At 38.9% G+C, this 16,293-nt stretch overlaps 1 pseudogene; it reads right to left on the bottom strand.

The window, feature by feature from the left end:
• Positions 1-210: 210 nt before the first annotated feature.
• Positions 211-16,293, bottom strand: part of LOC103227166 (probable C-mannosyltransferase DPY19L4) — a 73,548-nt pseudogene continuing 57,465 nt past the window's right edge.

Genomic DNA, 16,293 nt, shown 5'->3' with positions numbered 1-16,293 from the left:
GCACCCACCTCGGGCTCCCAAAGTGCTGGGATTACAGGCGTGAGTCACTGTATCTAGCCCTTCTGGCATTTTTTGCAGAGGCACCACTCAAGTTCATGTGGAGCCCATAGGACTTGGATCCCTGAGCAGCCTGACACCAGCTTCCACAGCCCCAGTGGAGGATGTAGTCATGGTACAGAGGAGCGGTCACAATGCCCTACTCTTCCTTGCTCAGACTTCCACTGCAATGTCCTTGCTCCCACCTAAACTCTGCTGGTGGGCACAGCCCAGCATTCCCCTAGAGAAACGTACAGATGACAAACTGTGAGACTCCTGTCCCACTTCTGAGTCAGGCAAGGCTCGGCTCAGGTTTCCAGCTCCGCAGTCCCACCCTTTTGCGAACATTGGGGTGGGTGGTGACTCTGCATTCCCCGGGGACAAAACTCTCAGACTTAACAGACAATACTCGGCACCTTTGAGTGACCCCAAGAGTGAAGTTCATCATCATTTGGATGGGAGGGAAGTGTGAATGTATCACATGCCTCATAGCCGCTAGTCTTCATTATGCAGCTGAGAATTTCTACCCTCTCCAGTGAAAGGCCCATGGAACAACTACCTGGCTGAACATTTAACATGCAGTATTTCCTTAAACTCCCAGCACCTAAGGATTCCACTTCCCCCTGCCTGAGGGGTTGGTTGATGACCCGGGGACTAGCTTACCTGCCCCCACAATACAGCCAACTCCTGAACTTAGGGCTAGCCTGACCCCAGTCCAGCCCCTTTATAACTCATACATGCAGTCCAGTGAGCCATCTAGTAGCCTGGGAACTGGAGAACTACCTACCCCATCCTAAGTCTGCTGGCACCTGACCACATTTCTCAGAGCCTGAGATTAGGCCAACCCAAGCAGCTGACACCACCACAACCAGCACCCGTTCATACAGGTCCAAAGGTGGGGCCCCCTCCCCGTGCTTCACAAAAAGCAGTAGTACTGCCACATTGGAGAACAGGTGGGATTTAAACCTATCGGTATCAAGTTGAGTGACGAGATTATGTTCTAAAATCACTCCCACAGAGAGCTGCAAAATAGGCATTTCCTGTGGCCTCAACCATGTTGTGGACCAGAGATAGACTATAATGTGGGCCTGAACTGGGAGTTATGAGCCTTGAAACAAGGGTGTGATAGGGAAATAGATTGTATTCCTGCCTATCTAGAATAGGAAGCCAGTGCAGCCTCTTCACTCCTCCTGCAGAGACCTCAGCACATTTCACCAGGAGCTCCCCGCAGTCACCCTTGTTAGAACTGGTGTCTGCATTCTCCATTGGTATATTCGTGGGCAAACCAAGGGCTCCAGCTCCCTCACCACCACACTCATGGAACAGGAAGCTCAGGACACAGGGCACTGCAGTGTCCAGCCCTTCACCTGAAACAACAGAAAGTGCCTCATATAAAACAAAGATCGGGCCAATACCCAACTTCTCATATGGCAGCTGGTTCTTATCTATAAATATCATCTACTGACGTGTAGGTCAAACTGCACAGTCCGATACAAAACCTGCTGATAGAAGTGCATAGGACTACAAAAGCAAAGTTAAAAGACCCAACCCAATAGAACCCTCTCCAAATGAGAAGGAATTAGCATAAGAATTCTACTACCATTAAAAATCTGAACTTATGATCACCAAAGGCTCACTCTAGCCTCCAGCAATGGTCCCTAGTCTAAATGGAGGCATAGAGATGTCAGATGGAGAATTCAAAGCATGAATTGCAGGAAAACTCAATATCCAAGATAAACTTGAAAATAAACACGAAGAAACCTATAAAACAATTCAGGAAATAAAGGAAGAGGTAAGGATCTTATAAAGAAAGCATTCGGAGCTACCAGAACTGAATAACTCACTTAAGGAACTTCAAAATACAATTGAAAGTTTTATCAATAGACTAAATCAAGCAGCATAAAGAATTTTAGAAATTGAAAATTGGTTCAAACTAACCCAGTCAGAAAAAAATAAAGAACTAAGAATTTTAAAACTTGAACAATGTATCCAGGAAATATGGGATCATGTAAAGCAACCAAACCTAACAATTATTGGCATTACAGGGAGAGAGAAGAAGATAAAATGTAAGTAATCCAAAAAATTTACTTGAGGAAATAATTTTTTAAAATTTTCCTAACTTTGCTAGAGAGGTAGACACCCAGATACAAGAAATTCAGATAACGCCTACCCAATACATACAGAACAAACATCACCAAAGCATATAGTCACTCAACTGTCTAAGGTCAAAAGTAAATTTTTAAAAAATCTTAAAAGCAGCTAGAGAAAAATATCAGATTACATAAAAAGGGAGTCCTATCAGGCTAACAGGACACTTCTCAGCAGAAACCCTGCAAGCCAGAAGACCTTTTGGGGGAACCTATTTTCTGCATCCTCAAAGAACTTCAACCATGAATTTCACACCCTGCCAAACTAAGCTTCATACGTGAAGGAGAAATAAAATCTTTTTCAGAGAGGCAATCACTAAAGGAATTCATTACCACTAAACCAGTCTTATAAGAGATCATTAAAGGAGTTCTAAACATGGAGATGAAAGAACAATATCCACTACCACAAAACCACAGCTAAGTGCATAGCCCACAAACACTTTAAAGCAACTACACAATAGGAAAGACAAAATAAACAGCTAACAAGTTTGTGACAGGATCAAAACCTTACATATCAATATTAACCTGTAATGTAAACGGTCTTAATACCCTACTTAAAAGGCACAAAATGAAAAATTGGATAAGAAAACTAGATCCATCCATCTTCCGTCTTCAAAAGACCAATCTCACATTTTTTTCATCTGCACATGTTACATACTCTAAGACTGATCACATGCTTTGCTGTAAAACAAGTCTCAGAAAATTCAAAATATGTTCATACTTACTATACTTTGAAACCACAGTGGAATAAAAATACAAATCAATAGCAGGATCTCTTAAAACTATATAATAACATGGAAATTACACAACTTGCTCATTTGGGTAAACAACAAAATTAAGGCAGAAATAAAATAAAATTTAGAAATAAATAAAAACAGAGAAACAGCTACAGAAATCTCTGGGATACAGCCAACGCGGTGTTAAGAGGAAAGTTTGTAGCACTGAATGCTTATTTCAAGAAGTTAGAAAGACCTAAAATTAACAATCTAATGGAGGAATGAGAAACACAGGAACAAACTTATCACAAATCTAGCAGAGTATAAGAAACAACCAAAATCAGAGTAGAACTGAATGAGATTGAGACCCAAAATCTATACAAAGGATCAATGAAGCCAAAAGCTGGTTGTTTAAAAGAATCAACAAAAGTGATAGATCACTAAGTAGATTAAGAAAGAAAAAAGAAGATCCAAATAAGCACCATTAGAAATGACAAAGGTGATACTGCAACCAATCACACAGAAATACAAAAGATCCTCAGAGGCTATTATAAACACCTCTATGCACACAAACTAGAAAACCTAGAGGATATGGATATATTCCTGGAAACACATGCTCTCCCAAGACTGAGTCAGGAAGAAATCGAAACCCTGGACAGGCCAAAATCAAGTTCAGAATTTGAATCAGTAATAAAAAAAATCTACCAACAAAAAGGAGTCCTGGACCAGATGAATTCACAGCCAAATTCTACCAGATGTACAAAAAGAACTGGTACTTATTCTTCTGAAACTATTCCAAAAAGTAGAGGTGGGGGAATTCCTCCCTAACTCATTCTACAAAGGCACGATCACTCTCAATTCAAAATCTGGCAAAGACATAACAAAACAAAAAAGGAAACTACAGGCTAATTCACAAAACACTCGCTAACAAAATCCAACAACACTTCAAAAAGTGAATTCACTATGATCAAGCAGACCTTATTTCTGGGATGAAGGCCCAGTTAAACCTCACAAATCAGTAAATGTGATTCACCACCTAAACAGAATTAAAAGCAAAAGCTAAAAGCTGTACGATTATCTCAATAGATGCAGAAAAAGATTTTGATAAAATCTGACATCCCTTCATATGTTCATCCTTTAACAGCCTGGGTATGGACAGAACATACCTCAAGATAATAAGAGCCATCTATGACAAATCTACAGTCAACAAGGAGAAGCTGGACTCATTCCCCTTTGAACTGGAATAAGACAGGGATGCCCACTCTCACCACTTCTACTAGAAGTACTATGTTGCGAAAGAAATAAAAGGCATCCAAATAAGAAAAGAAGAACTCACATTATCACTCTTCACTGATATGATTCCATACCTAGAAAACCCTAAAGTCTTCACCAAAAGGTTCCTGGAGCTGATAAACAATTTCAGTAATGTTTCAGGATACAAAATCAACATACAATTGTCAGTTGCGTTTCTATACATCAGTAATATTCAAGTTGAGAATCAAATCAAGAATACAATCACACCAACAATAGCCACACACATCCCCTTGGCATATATCTAACCAAGGAGGTGAAAGATCTCTACAAGGAGAATTATAAAACACTGCTGAAATAAATCATAGGTGATACAAGCAAATAGAAAAATATCCATTGCTCGTGGATCAAAAGAATCAATTCTTTTTAAATGGTCATATGGCCCAAAGCAATCTACAGAGTCAACACTATTCTTATCAACCTACCAACATTATTTTTAACAGAATCGGGGGGAAAAAAGGATTCTAAAATTCATATGGAACTCAAAAGGAGTCTGAATAGCAAAAACAACTCTAAGAAAAAGGAACAAAGCCTGTGGTATTACACTGCCTGACTTCAAACTATACTGCAAGACTACAGTAACCAAAACAGCATGGTACTGACAAAAAAACAAACACATAGACCAATGGAACAGGACAAAGAACCTAGGAATAAAGCCACACACCTGCAATCATCTGGTCATTGACAAAGTCAACAATAACAAGCAATAGGGAAAGGACTTTTAGAAGTACTGAAAACTACAAAATTTGCATGATTTGCTTTTTTGTGATATTCAGTTTATCACAACTGTGGTGGCCTGAAACACAACCCCCAATAGGTATGCCTGTATTTAGAAAGTATCTGTCATGCTGTTTTTCTAAAGAAGTGATTTAAGGATACATAGCCCAAAGAAGACGAAGGAGGAAAAGGAGAAGGTGGAGAAAGGACTAACCCAAGAAAGACAAAGACATGGAATGAAAAACAGAGGAATCAACCCAAGATTGCAGGGAATAAAATTGCCAATGTGGAATATGAGTCATGTTTAGTTATGAATCAAGCATTCCAAATTTATAAAGAATGTTATTGGATATAATGGAAATGAAGACTGGCTCTGTGGTTTGAATGTATCCTCTTCAAAATTTAGGTTTTGAAACTTAATGGCCAATGATAGTATTAAGAAGTGGTGCCTTTAAGAGGTGATTAGGCCATGAAAACTCCTCCTTGGTGAAAGGAATAAAGACCCTTATAACTAAGGCTTCCTGCAGCCTTTGGCTTCTTCACCTTCTGCCTCTCATCATGTGTGAACACGTGGAGTACACAGTGTTCCAAAAGCCACCTTGGATCTTGGAAACAGAGATCAGACCCTCATGAGACAATGAACTTGCTGGTGCCTTCGTCTTGGACTTCCTATCTTCCAGAACCGTGAAAAATAAATTTTAGTTCTTTACAAATTACGCAGTTGGTAGTATTCTCTTACAGCAGCACAAAACAGACCATGACAAGTGGGTTTCAAATACTTTACTAGAAGCATGTTTTAAATATGAAACAAACTTGTTTGTGGCATAATTTTGAGTAACCAGTGAAGCATAAGATAAAATAACCTACTTTAATAGCAGAAATACATTCTAACCATGTGACATAGAGGCTGTGAAACTTTAATAATAGTGTCATCATAATGAATATTTCTTTGCAGATTTCCAACTATTACTATCAACATAAAAACTAAGGATGGAGAATATTTAAAGACAAAAATGTAAATGCTATCAATTTTATGTAAATGCACTACTGACAAATCACAGAAGCTAAAATGTAGTGAGGAGAGGCAAATGCAAGGATAGAGGCACTGAAAACTTTATTTTAAAGGTGAAGAGGGCACGGTGGCCCACGCCTGTAATCCCAGCACTGTGGGAGGCCACAGTGGGCAGATCACTTGAGGCCAGGAGTTTGACACCAGCCTGTTCAACATAGTGAAATCCCATCACTACTAAAAATACAAAAAAAAATGTAGCTGAGTGTTGTAGTGCATGTCGGCAATCCCGGCTACCCAGGAGGTTGAGACATGATAATTCCTTAAACCTCGGAGGTGGAGGTTGCAGTGAGCTGAGATTGCCCATTGCCCTCTAGCCTGGGTGACAGAGCAAGACTCTGTCTCAAAATAAAGTAAAAGGTGAAGAGCAAAAATATTCAGCATAAAGCTCGGGCAATAAGAAAATGGTTTAAATAAATCATAAAATAATTAAAGTATAAAGATGGTGCTATAATTATATCATTAATTAAGGATTGGTGTCTATGAGGTGAATTACCGTAAATTATAACAAACATAAAATTTTGAATATTTAAAAATCATAGAAGCATATTGTTAAAAATACAGAAACATTGTTATATACATATATATTTTTTGCTTATATATATAGGATTAGTGGTAGGAAAGGTTAGGTTTATTGCTTCTTATTTATTTACCCTGTGCTTTTTGATACCGTATTTATGTATAACTTTAATAGATGTTTTAAACAAACTGAGGTGACGAAGTGGCCTTCTGGTACATAACCTTTTATTAAATAAAGGTTGTAAATATAGGAGATAGGCAGTAAGTAAGATTTAAGGAGGAAAAAAGGGAGCTAGAGGGGAAGGAAACAAGCCCTGCTGGGAACTCAGAAACGAGGGAAGGAAGGTAGAAAGATGACCAGAAGGGTGAACAAAATTCCTGAGAAGACATAAAAGAAAAGAGCCTAACCACCAAGGCAAGATCCAGTCTCTGATAAAAGAAGAAACATTTACTCTATTACAAATGAGAGAAGAATAAAAGACAAAGGCTATTAAAATGTTATTAAATCAATTGCATGAGGATGAAAAACCCATTCTGACAACTTCTAATGTAACTTTCAGGAAGCCAGGCCATATGTACACCGTCAAGACATCATGTCCAGTGGATGGATATGAAATAATTGTTGTTTAAATTAAAACAGTAAGCCTATTAGAGATCTAAGGTGCAAAGTTTGCTGCACAATCCTAGGCTCAGTGTTTCACCAGCTTGAAATCAAAACTAGAATGATGGAAAACTGCTGACATTAAGATTCGTTACCAAGAACACCCTTATGTTACTTCTAAACCAGAGGTACTGATGTTACTCTTCCCATTTTTCTTTTCTGTTTCCTCTTGAATGCACTATATAGTTTTATTCATTTCTGACTGGCAGAAAGAAATTTCAATAAATTATGATTGCTACTTTATGAATTTTCAGAACATCTGAGTAATGTAAAATGATATATTTCAACAGAGAAAATGGTTCAGGTACTGTGGAGATACTTTCAATAGGTTTAGAGGGTTGATGAAAAATGATATTTCAAAGACATTTCAGTATGAAATATCCTTCAGAAAATGACTGCTCAAGTGAAAATTTCTCTCCATATAACTAAGATAACTTTCTTTAGGGGTCATCTAGAGAAAAAGATAATCTGGAAAAGACTTGTATGTGATGTAAATGTTAACTATGCTTTTTTAAAAAAGTAATTTTTAATCCCAATAGAAGTCATAGGAAAGAAAAATGGTTTTACTATTCTCTTTATGGTAATGGGGGCTAACTACAATTATTTATTTCCATTATTGTTCAAAGGGGAAATAGAGGAGACAGAGAGAACCTGGATATTTCTGCTGTATGTTACTGTGTCAGTCCCACCAGCACATACGATAGCGGAATATCTTGTGCTGTGTAATGTGTGACCACATTAAAGGAAAAAGTTAAGAGGAGACCCAGTATTGCGTTGTTTATTCTGAGTGAAGTGAATCCTGGGCAGTTGCTATACACACTTTCCTGACTGAGAGTTGCACATCATAACTGAGAAGGAGCATGGGAGCAGTAGCAGTGGAAGATTGTGACAGCTGACTTACTATCATGAATCAGCTTTCGAATGTATTAGGAGTCAATTGTAATGACACTATTTACTAAAAACATTTCAAAGTTTAGCTTGTATATATATAAAACTATATTGTATCTATTAAAGAGAACCAATATTCAACTTAACACATGACAATAAAAATGTGCTTTTTAGGCCGGGCACGGTGGCTCATGCCTGTAATCCCAGCACTTTGGGAGGCCGAGGCAGGCGGATCACAAGGTCAGGAGATCGAAACCACCCTTGCTAACATGGTGAAAATCCGTCTCTACTAAAAATACAAAAAAAAAAAAAAAAAAAAAAGTTGCCAGGTGTGGTGACGGGCGCCTGTAGTCCCAGCTACTCGGGAGGCTGAGGCAGGAGAATGGCTTGAACCCAGGAGGCGGAGCTTGCAGGGATCTGAGATCACGCCACTGCACTCTAGCCTGAGTGACAAAGTGAGACTCTGTCTCAAAATATAATAATAAAAAATTTTTTAAAAAAAGCACATTCTAGCTTCCAGAATAATTTCTCATTGAATAAGTAGTTCTCAAAACAAAAATGTAATACTTTTTCTAGGCTCTTCAACGCCCTACTGGAAATTATTGCATTATGTTTACTTATATTTTAATTTCCAATTTATATGAAGTTATAAGAATAGAAGTTTTACCTCTTTTAAGAAACTTTTTAAGTAAGATCTCTTAAAATCAACAAAAAGTAAGTAAAGAAGTGTAATTACCATCATTTAGCCATTTGTCTATTGAATTATTCCATAGTTTAACAAATCAACTAACAAACAAGCAATATATGTGTCAAAGAAATTGCTTTTGATATGCAAACAGCAAATAACACATATGTATAGTAGCATTAAGTTTGCTGGCCCCCTGCTGTAAGCCCTTATGCTGCCTGGGGATAATTGTCTTTTCCAATATGAGTTGCAAGAAATCTGCTTGAACGTGCTCTGCTGGGCTTCCAGAATACCGTGTGTGCTCATAATGTAGACAGTTCTTGGGAAACAGATGAATTCATTGTGTTATAGTTACCAAGTTTTCACCTTATAAATCTGATAGGAGCAAAGAGTTGTCGATTTCTCTAAGGGTAGAAGGTTGCAAATAAAACAAGAAACTATGTGTTGTCACTTTAATGTTTTTCAGATCATTGATGGAAAATCTATCATACTGATTGTTTTAATTCTAAAGCAATACCGTTGTTTAATAAAAGAGAATGACTCATTATATCTCATTTGATGTATTCTCAAGAGATTAAATAATTTATGTTAAATAATAATATAAAGGCTGAATATTTTCTTAAATTAAAAACTAAGCGGGAGGCCGAGGCAGGCGGATCACGAGGTCAGGAGATCGAGACCATGCTGGCTAACACGGTGAAACCCCGTCTGTACTAAAAATACAAAAAATTAGCCGGGCGTGGTGGTGGGCGCCTGTAGTCCCAGCTACTCGGGAGGCGGAGGCAGGAGAATGGCGGGAACCCGGGAGGCGGAGCTTGCAGTGAGCCGAGATCACACCACTGCACTTCAGCCTGGGCGACAGAGCGAGACTCTGTCTCAAAAAAAGAAAAGAGAAAAAAAACAACTAAGCAATGAGATTCCTAGACTCTTAAAGTATGTCTAGCAACGGTTCATTAAGGGTTAGAGAAGATTTAAACATAAGCAGTGTTAAAAATTTGGGAGATGGTCCGGGCACAGTGGCTCACATTTATAATCAGCACTTTGGGAGACTGGGGCGGGCGGGGCGGATCACCAGAGGACGAGAGTTCCAGACAAGCCTGACCAACATATAGTGAAACCCGTCTCTACTAAAAATACAAAAAAAAAATTAGCCAATGGTCGTAGTGGGGACCTGTAATCCCAGTTTCTGGGGAGACTGAGGCAGGAGAATTGCTTGAACACGGGAGGCGGAGGTTGCAGTGAGCCGAGATCTACCACTGCACTCCAGCCTGGGCAGCAGAGTGAGACTTCATCTGAAAAAAAAAAAAAAAAAAAAAAAAAAATTAGAGGGATGAAGAAAAACACTTGAAGTGCTTCCATGACAAACTGAATGAATAATATATCATGAGATATGAAAATTGGTAGGAATGTGTCAAACTGTTATTTTGAGAAATTTTCATTTTATTTATGTGTATAAATTAAATACAAGACCAGAAGTTAAAAAATAATTCTAACATTTTGGCATATAGAATATAAATCACAGGCTTCCTCTTCAACTTTTGTGTACTTGAAAAATATCTCATGAGAGCAAGAAAGCTGTCCAAGTATTTAGAAAATGAAAACATTGAATCAAAGAATATTATCTTAAATGAGAGAAACTGAGTTGCTTATCAAAACTAAATTAAGAGATTATGTGTGTCATATTTTACAGGCGATTGAGAGACAGAGAGTCAGAGAGAGAGAGACAGAACATCCACAGAAGGTCAAATTCTAAGAAAGAAAAAACTAAACATCCTCCCAGTACTTCTCCCCATCTATCTCTGAAGGGACATAAGAGCCTTAACTGACGCCATCTACTAGTTGAATAGATACTGGTGTAGGGGGAGGTTAAATGTCATTATCAGTGGCGAAAGAGAGGGACTGCTTATTCTGGAGCTCATTGGCCAGAATTCTTGACACTTTGCTGCATATTAGAATCAACTAGGGATCTATAAGAAGCACCCATGTCTAGACTCCATGTCTAGAAATTCTGATTTCTTGGATATGCCCTTGGATATGACCTCAGCATTAGATATTTCAAAGGATACCTGGGTTATTTTAACATGAAGACAAATTAGAGAACCACTGCTTAAGGCAGAAGATTTACTTTCTTAATTCCTGCAGAGTCTAGTAGAGAACCTTGCAAACCCTTTTGGGAAAGAGTTTTATCAGTCACCTACATGCTGATGCTCTTAGCATGACTCATCAATTCTATGAACACTAAGATAAGGAATTGCCCTGGAAGACTAGATTTTTTTTTTGATTTTGTTTCTGAAGATGGTAGGGAAAACTGGCATATCAAAATTAGTGATAACCCTCAAGAGAAGAAATGATGGTGTTTTCACCACCTTAAGACCTGGATCTTATCAACATGCTTTACCAAAATGATCACAGGAAGAAAAAAGGTAAATAAAGAGAAACTCACACATCAGAAAAACAGAAACATAACAGATGAAAATCAAGACAAATATCTAGGACAAAGAGATGCCTTTTTAATTAGAACTGAAGGAAAAGTCTGAATAAAGCAGAACATTCGGGGATATGTATAGATGTGTAAAATGTATAGATATGTATAGATATGTAAAGCACACACACACAAAAGACTTTACAGAATTTTTGACTATTTTAAATAAAATGTCCATAGATGAACGGAAAAGAAGGTTGACATTGCTGAGAGTATAATTAGTGGTGGTCTGGAATATAGAGTGTTGAATAAACTGCATAGTTCAACTAAGGCAGAGATGGGCAGCGGGGAGAGGGAGAGACAGAGAGGGAACATGAAACATAGTGATACATCATGAAGGAAAAACTATGAAACCTGAAAAGAGAATCAGACCAAGATGAACATAAAGAGAATTTCCAAAGGATCATTCTGAAAGAGTTCTTCAAAGGGAAAACATAAAAATGGAGAGAACAGGTCAAATGCTGTTAACCTGCTTCTTTTAGTTTTGTTTGAGTCTATAATATTACATTATTTTAACTCTTTGGGATTGGAAAACCCTTAGCCCAGTCCCAACATGTGACATACTCAAAGAGATGATCCTCCCATGTGCTCCCTGAATGGAGGCTAGAACTACCATTATGGACAGAATGTTGTTTCCCCCAAATTTATATGTTCAAGTCTTAACGCCCGATGTCACCATATTTGGAGGTAGAGCCTTTAAGCAGGTAATTAAGGTTAAATGAGATCATAAGGCTGAGGCCCAAATCTGATGGGACCGGTGTCCTTCTCAGAAGAGCAAGAGGGCCGCGTTCACAGAGGAAATACCATGTGAGGATACAGACAGAGGAGGCCAACTCCAAGTCAGGAAAAGAGGCCTTACCAGAAACCAATCTTGAAAGCACCTTGATCTTGGACTCCTGACCTCCAAAACTGTGAGAAAATTTCTGCTGTTTGAACCACCCAGTCTCTGGCACTTTGTATGGCAGCCTGAGCTGACTAATAGAACCACCAACCTATTGTGCTCTAGAACAGAAGCCTGAAAACTCTGTCTGCAAAGAGCTAGATGGTAACTATTTTCAATTTGTATGCCATAAGATAACATGTCAACTAGTCAACTCTGCTGTAGTATTGTGAAGATAGCCAGACAATATGTAAATAAATGACTGTAGCTATGCTCTAATGAAACTTTAAATGCAAAACGTTTCTACACTGCTGGTGGGAATATAAAGTAGTACAACCACTAGGGAAAAGAGTGTGGAGATTCTTTAAAGAACTAGAAGTAGAACTACCATTTAATCCAGTAATTTCACTACTAGGTATCTACCCAGAGGAAAATAAGTTATTACATCAAAAAGGTACTTGCACATGTATGTTTATAGCAGCACAATTTGCATTGCAAAATATGGAACCAGCCCAAATGTCCATCAATCAATGAGTGGATAAAGAAACTGTGGTATATATACCATACCATATACACAGAGGAAAAGTCATGTGTATGTATTGTGTGTGTGTGTGTGTGTGTGTGTATGACAAAGGAAAAGTCATGTGTGTGTGTGCATGTGTATATTTATGATGCAATGCTACTTAGCTGTGTGAGTGTGTGTATATATGGGTGTGTGTACATATATGTGTGTATATATATGTGTGTGTACACATGTGTGTATATATGTACACACACATATATATACACACACACACACACACATATATATATGAGATGGAATGCCATTTGGCCATAAAAAAGAATGAATTAATGGCATTTACCGCAACCTGGATGGGATTGGCGACTATTATTCTAAATAAAGTAACTCAGAAATGGAAAACCAAACATCATATGTTCTCACTCATAAATGGGATCTAAGCTGTAAGGATGCAAAGACATAAGAATAATACAGTGAACTTTGTGAACTCAGAGAAAAAGATGGGAAATCTCACAAATTACCATTGAAAGAACTTACTCATGTAACCAAATACCACCTGTTCCTCCAAAATCTATAGAAAAAATAAAATCTTGAGGTCAGGAGTTTGAGACCAGCCTGGCCAACATAGTGAAACCCTGTCTCTACTAAAAATACAAAAAAATTAGCTGGGTTTCATGGCACACACCTGTAATCCCAGCTCCTCAGGAGTCTGAGGCAGGAGAATCACTTGAACTGGGAAGGCTGAGGTTGCAGTGAGCCAAGATTGCACCACTGCACTCCAGCCTGGGCAGCAGAGTGAGACTTCATCTGGGCAGCTTCGGTGACAGAGAGAGATTCTGTCTCAAAAACAAACAAACGGAAAACCATCTCTTGGTAATAATGCCTTGAATCAATAAATCTCAGTAATTTGCTTCCAGCAGACACCTGGAATCCTATTCTTTTGTTGTTGTTGTTGTTTGTTTGTTTGTTTTTGAGACGGAGTCTGACTCTGTTGCCCAGGCTGCAGTGCAGTGGCGGGATCTCGGATCCCTGCAAGCTCCGCCTCCTGGGTTCCCGCTGTTCTCGTTCTCCTGCCTCAGCCTCCCAAGTAGCTGGGACTACAGGTGCCGCCACCACGCCTGGCTAAATTTTTTTTTTTTTTTTTTTTTTTTTTTTTTGTATTTTTAGTAGAGACGGGGTTTCACTGTGTTCGCCAGGATGGTCTCGGTCTTCTGACCTCGTGATCCACCCGCCTCGGCCTCCCAAAGTGCTGGGATTACAGGTGTGAGTCACCGCGCCTGGCCTCTGGAATCCTATTGTTAATATTATCAAGCGAACAGGAATATTTTCATACTTATAAATGTTGATAAACACCAAATGAATGCGAACCTTTCACTGTGTTTCTCTTATGTCCTGATCTGGAATAGTTTTCCTTCATAACTGCTCTGTAACATGACTTTAGCCCCCAGTTATTTCTTCCACAAAATACCCATACAGTGGCTTCTAATCTACACATGCAATTTCTCTCTCTTTTAAGAACTGTCCTTGACCAACTGTGTCTAAAACAAGGGAAATTTTGCTTGATTCTCTACTTCTAAAGCCCTTAAAAACGTTCTGCTCATTTTCCCAAGTTAGAATACTCCTTCAGCGTCTTCTCGTCTCTGGAATTCTCAAAAAAGAAGGCTTTAGAAGGCTTTTGCTGTCCTTTCTCTGGTGATAGGAATTTCCACAGATATTCCTGAAGTAATAATATTAGTCCCAAACATCTCAGAGACATTCTTCAGATTGATTTATTGTCTTGTAAAGAGTTTCTTGTCACAAATGCCCCGTTCCTGGTGTCAAAAACCTAACCATCCTTTATTGCTCTTAAATCTCCATAGCCTGGGCTAGGGCAGATCGGCAAAGGAAGAATCAGAAGAAGCTGGGATTGAATGATATTAACTTTTTTATCACTGTGGGTTAATTGTATCTATTATATGTACTGTGTTAGGCAATTTTCTCCAGAGGGACAGAACTAATAGTATATATGTATGTACGAAAGGGAGTTTGTTAGGGAGAATTTGCTCACATGACCACAAGGCAAAGTGCCATGACTGGTCTGCAAGCTGAGGAAGAGAGAAGCCAGTAGCCTCTCTGTCCTAGTCCGAAAGTCTCAAAACCAGGGGAGGCTGACAATGCAGCCATCAGCCTGTTGCTGAAGGCCCGAGAGCCCCTCTGCAAGCCACTGGTGTAAATCCCACAGTCCAAAGACCGGAGAACCGGGGTCTGATATCCAAGGGCAGGAGGAGCAGGAAGAAACATCAACAGGGGAAAAAGAAGGAAGGCAGGAGACCCAGCAAGCAAAGCGATTCCACTTTCTTCTGCCTACTTTATTTTTGCTGTGCTGGCAGTCGATTGGATGGTGCCCACCCGCATTGAGGATGAGTATTCCTCTCCCAAACCACTGATGCAAATGTCAGTCTCCTCTGGCAACACCTTTACAGACACACTCAGCAACCATGCTTTACCAGCCATTTAGGCATCCTTCAATCCAGTCAAGTTGACACCTAATACTAACCATTGCACGTACCTGATCTAGCATATTTCTTCAACATAAATCAGCCTATACTGTACCAAGCCTTCAATAAATATTTATTAAATGAATACATTGTAAGCACAGTTTCATGTTTTAAATGATGTAAGATCTGTATTCCAGGAAGGATCACTTTGCATCTTGAAATAACTCAAGTACAACTGCTGCCGGAAATAGAAATTCTTATCACAGAGAGCATTACTGTCAGCCATGTATTCTTCTAAGAGAAAGGACACACACACACACACACACACACACACGCATACATATATATATAGATAGGTGTGTGTGTGTGTATATATATGCGTGTGTATATATACATATCTATATATATGCACACACACATATATATGTCTCAGAACATGTTAAACTTTTGGATTTTTGCCATTTTGATAAGTGAGAAATTATATCTTAGTGTTGTTTTAATTTGCCTTTTTGCAATGAAGACTGAGATTCATCATCTTCATAGTTTAAGGGCCATATATATATATATATATATAGAGAGAGAGAGAGAGAGAGAGAGAGTGAGAGACAGTCTGATACCTCTCTACAAATGTTTATAAATCAGTGCTCTTATTATTGCTAACAATGCTGCAACGAACAACCTTGTATATATTTCACATCATCCATAGGCAGGCAGGCATAGTTTCCAATTCCTTTCTTCCTCCCTTTAATAGGATTAGACACTCAAGCACTGCCCCGTTACTGTGCATTGCTTCCCAGTGGGCAGAATGTAAATCACTGCCCTGATAACTTTGGTCTTAGCCATATTACTTCTTTGTCTGATGGAACATGGGCAGAAGTAACAGTGTCCTAATGCCAAGCAGAAGCTTGCAGAAGCCCTTGTTGTTCCCCTTTAGCTTCCGATTTCTGCCATAAAAACAGCATGTCCCAGGTAGCAGGTACCACTTCAGCCCTGGTCTAGGAATAAGATGGCATCAGACAAATCAAAAGCTGACCCGCAGCCCTCGTGTAATAGAAGCAATAAATAAATGTGTTCGTTGTAAACCACTGAGATCTCCAGCCTGTTGATTGCTGCAACAAAACTGAGTCTCAGAGTTAGGCTAGATTCCCAGAGCTGGGATTGTTGTGTCAAAGGGTAAATGCAATT

Source organism: Chlorocebus sabaeus, chromosome 21 (genome assembly GCF_047675955.1).
Source record: "Chlorocebus sabaeus isolate Y175 chromosome 21, mChlSab1.0.hap1, whole genome shotgun sequence".
Taxonomy (NCBI): domain Eukaryota; kingdom Metazoa; phylum Chordata; class Mammalia; order Primates; family Cercopithecidae; genus Chlorocebus; species Chlorocebus sabaeus.
The sequence above is the reverse complement of the archived record's forward strand: the minus strand, read 5'-3'. Positions and strand labels throughout refer to the sequence as shown.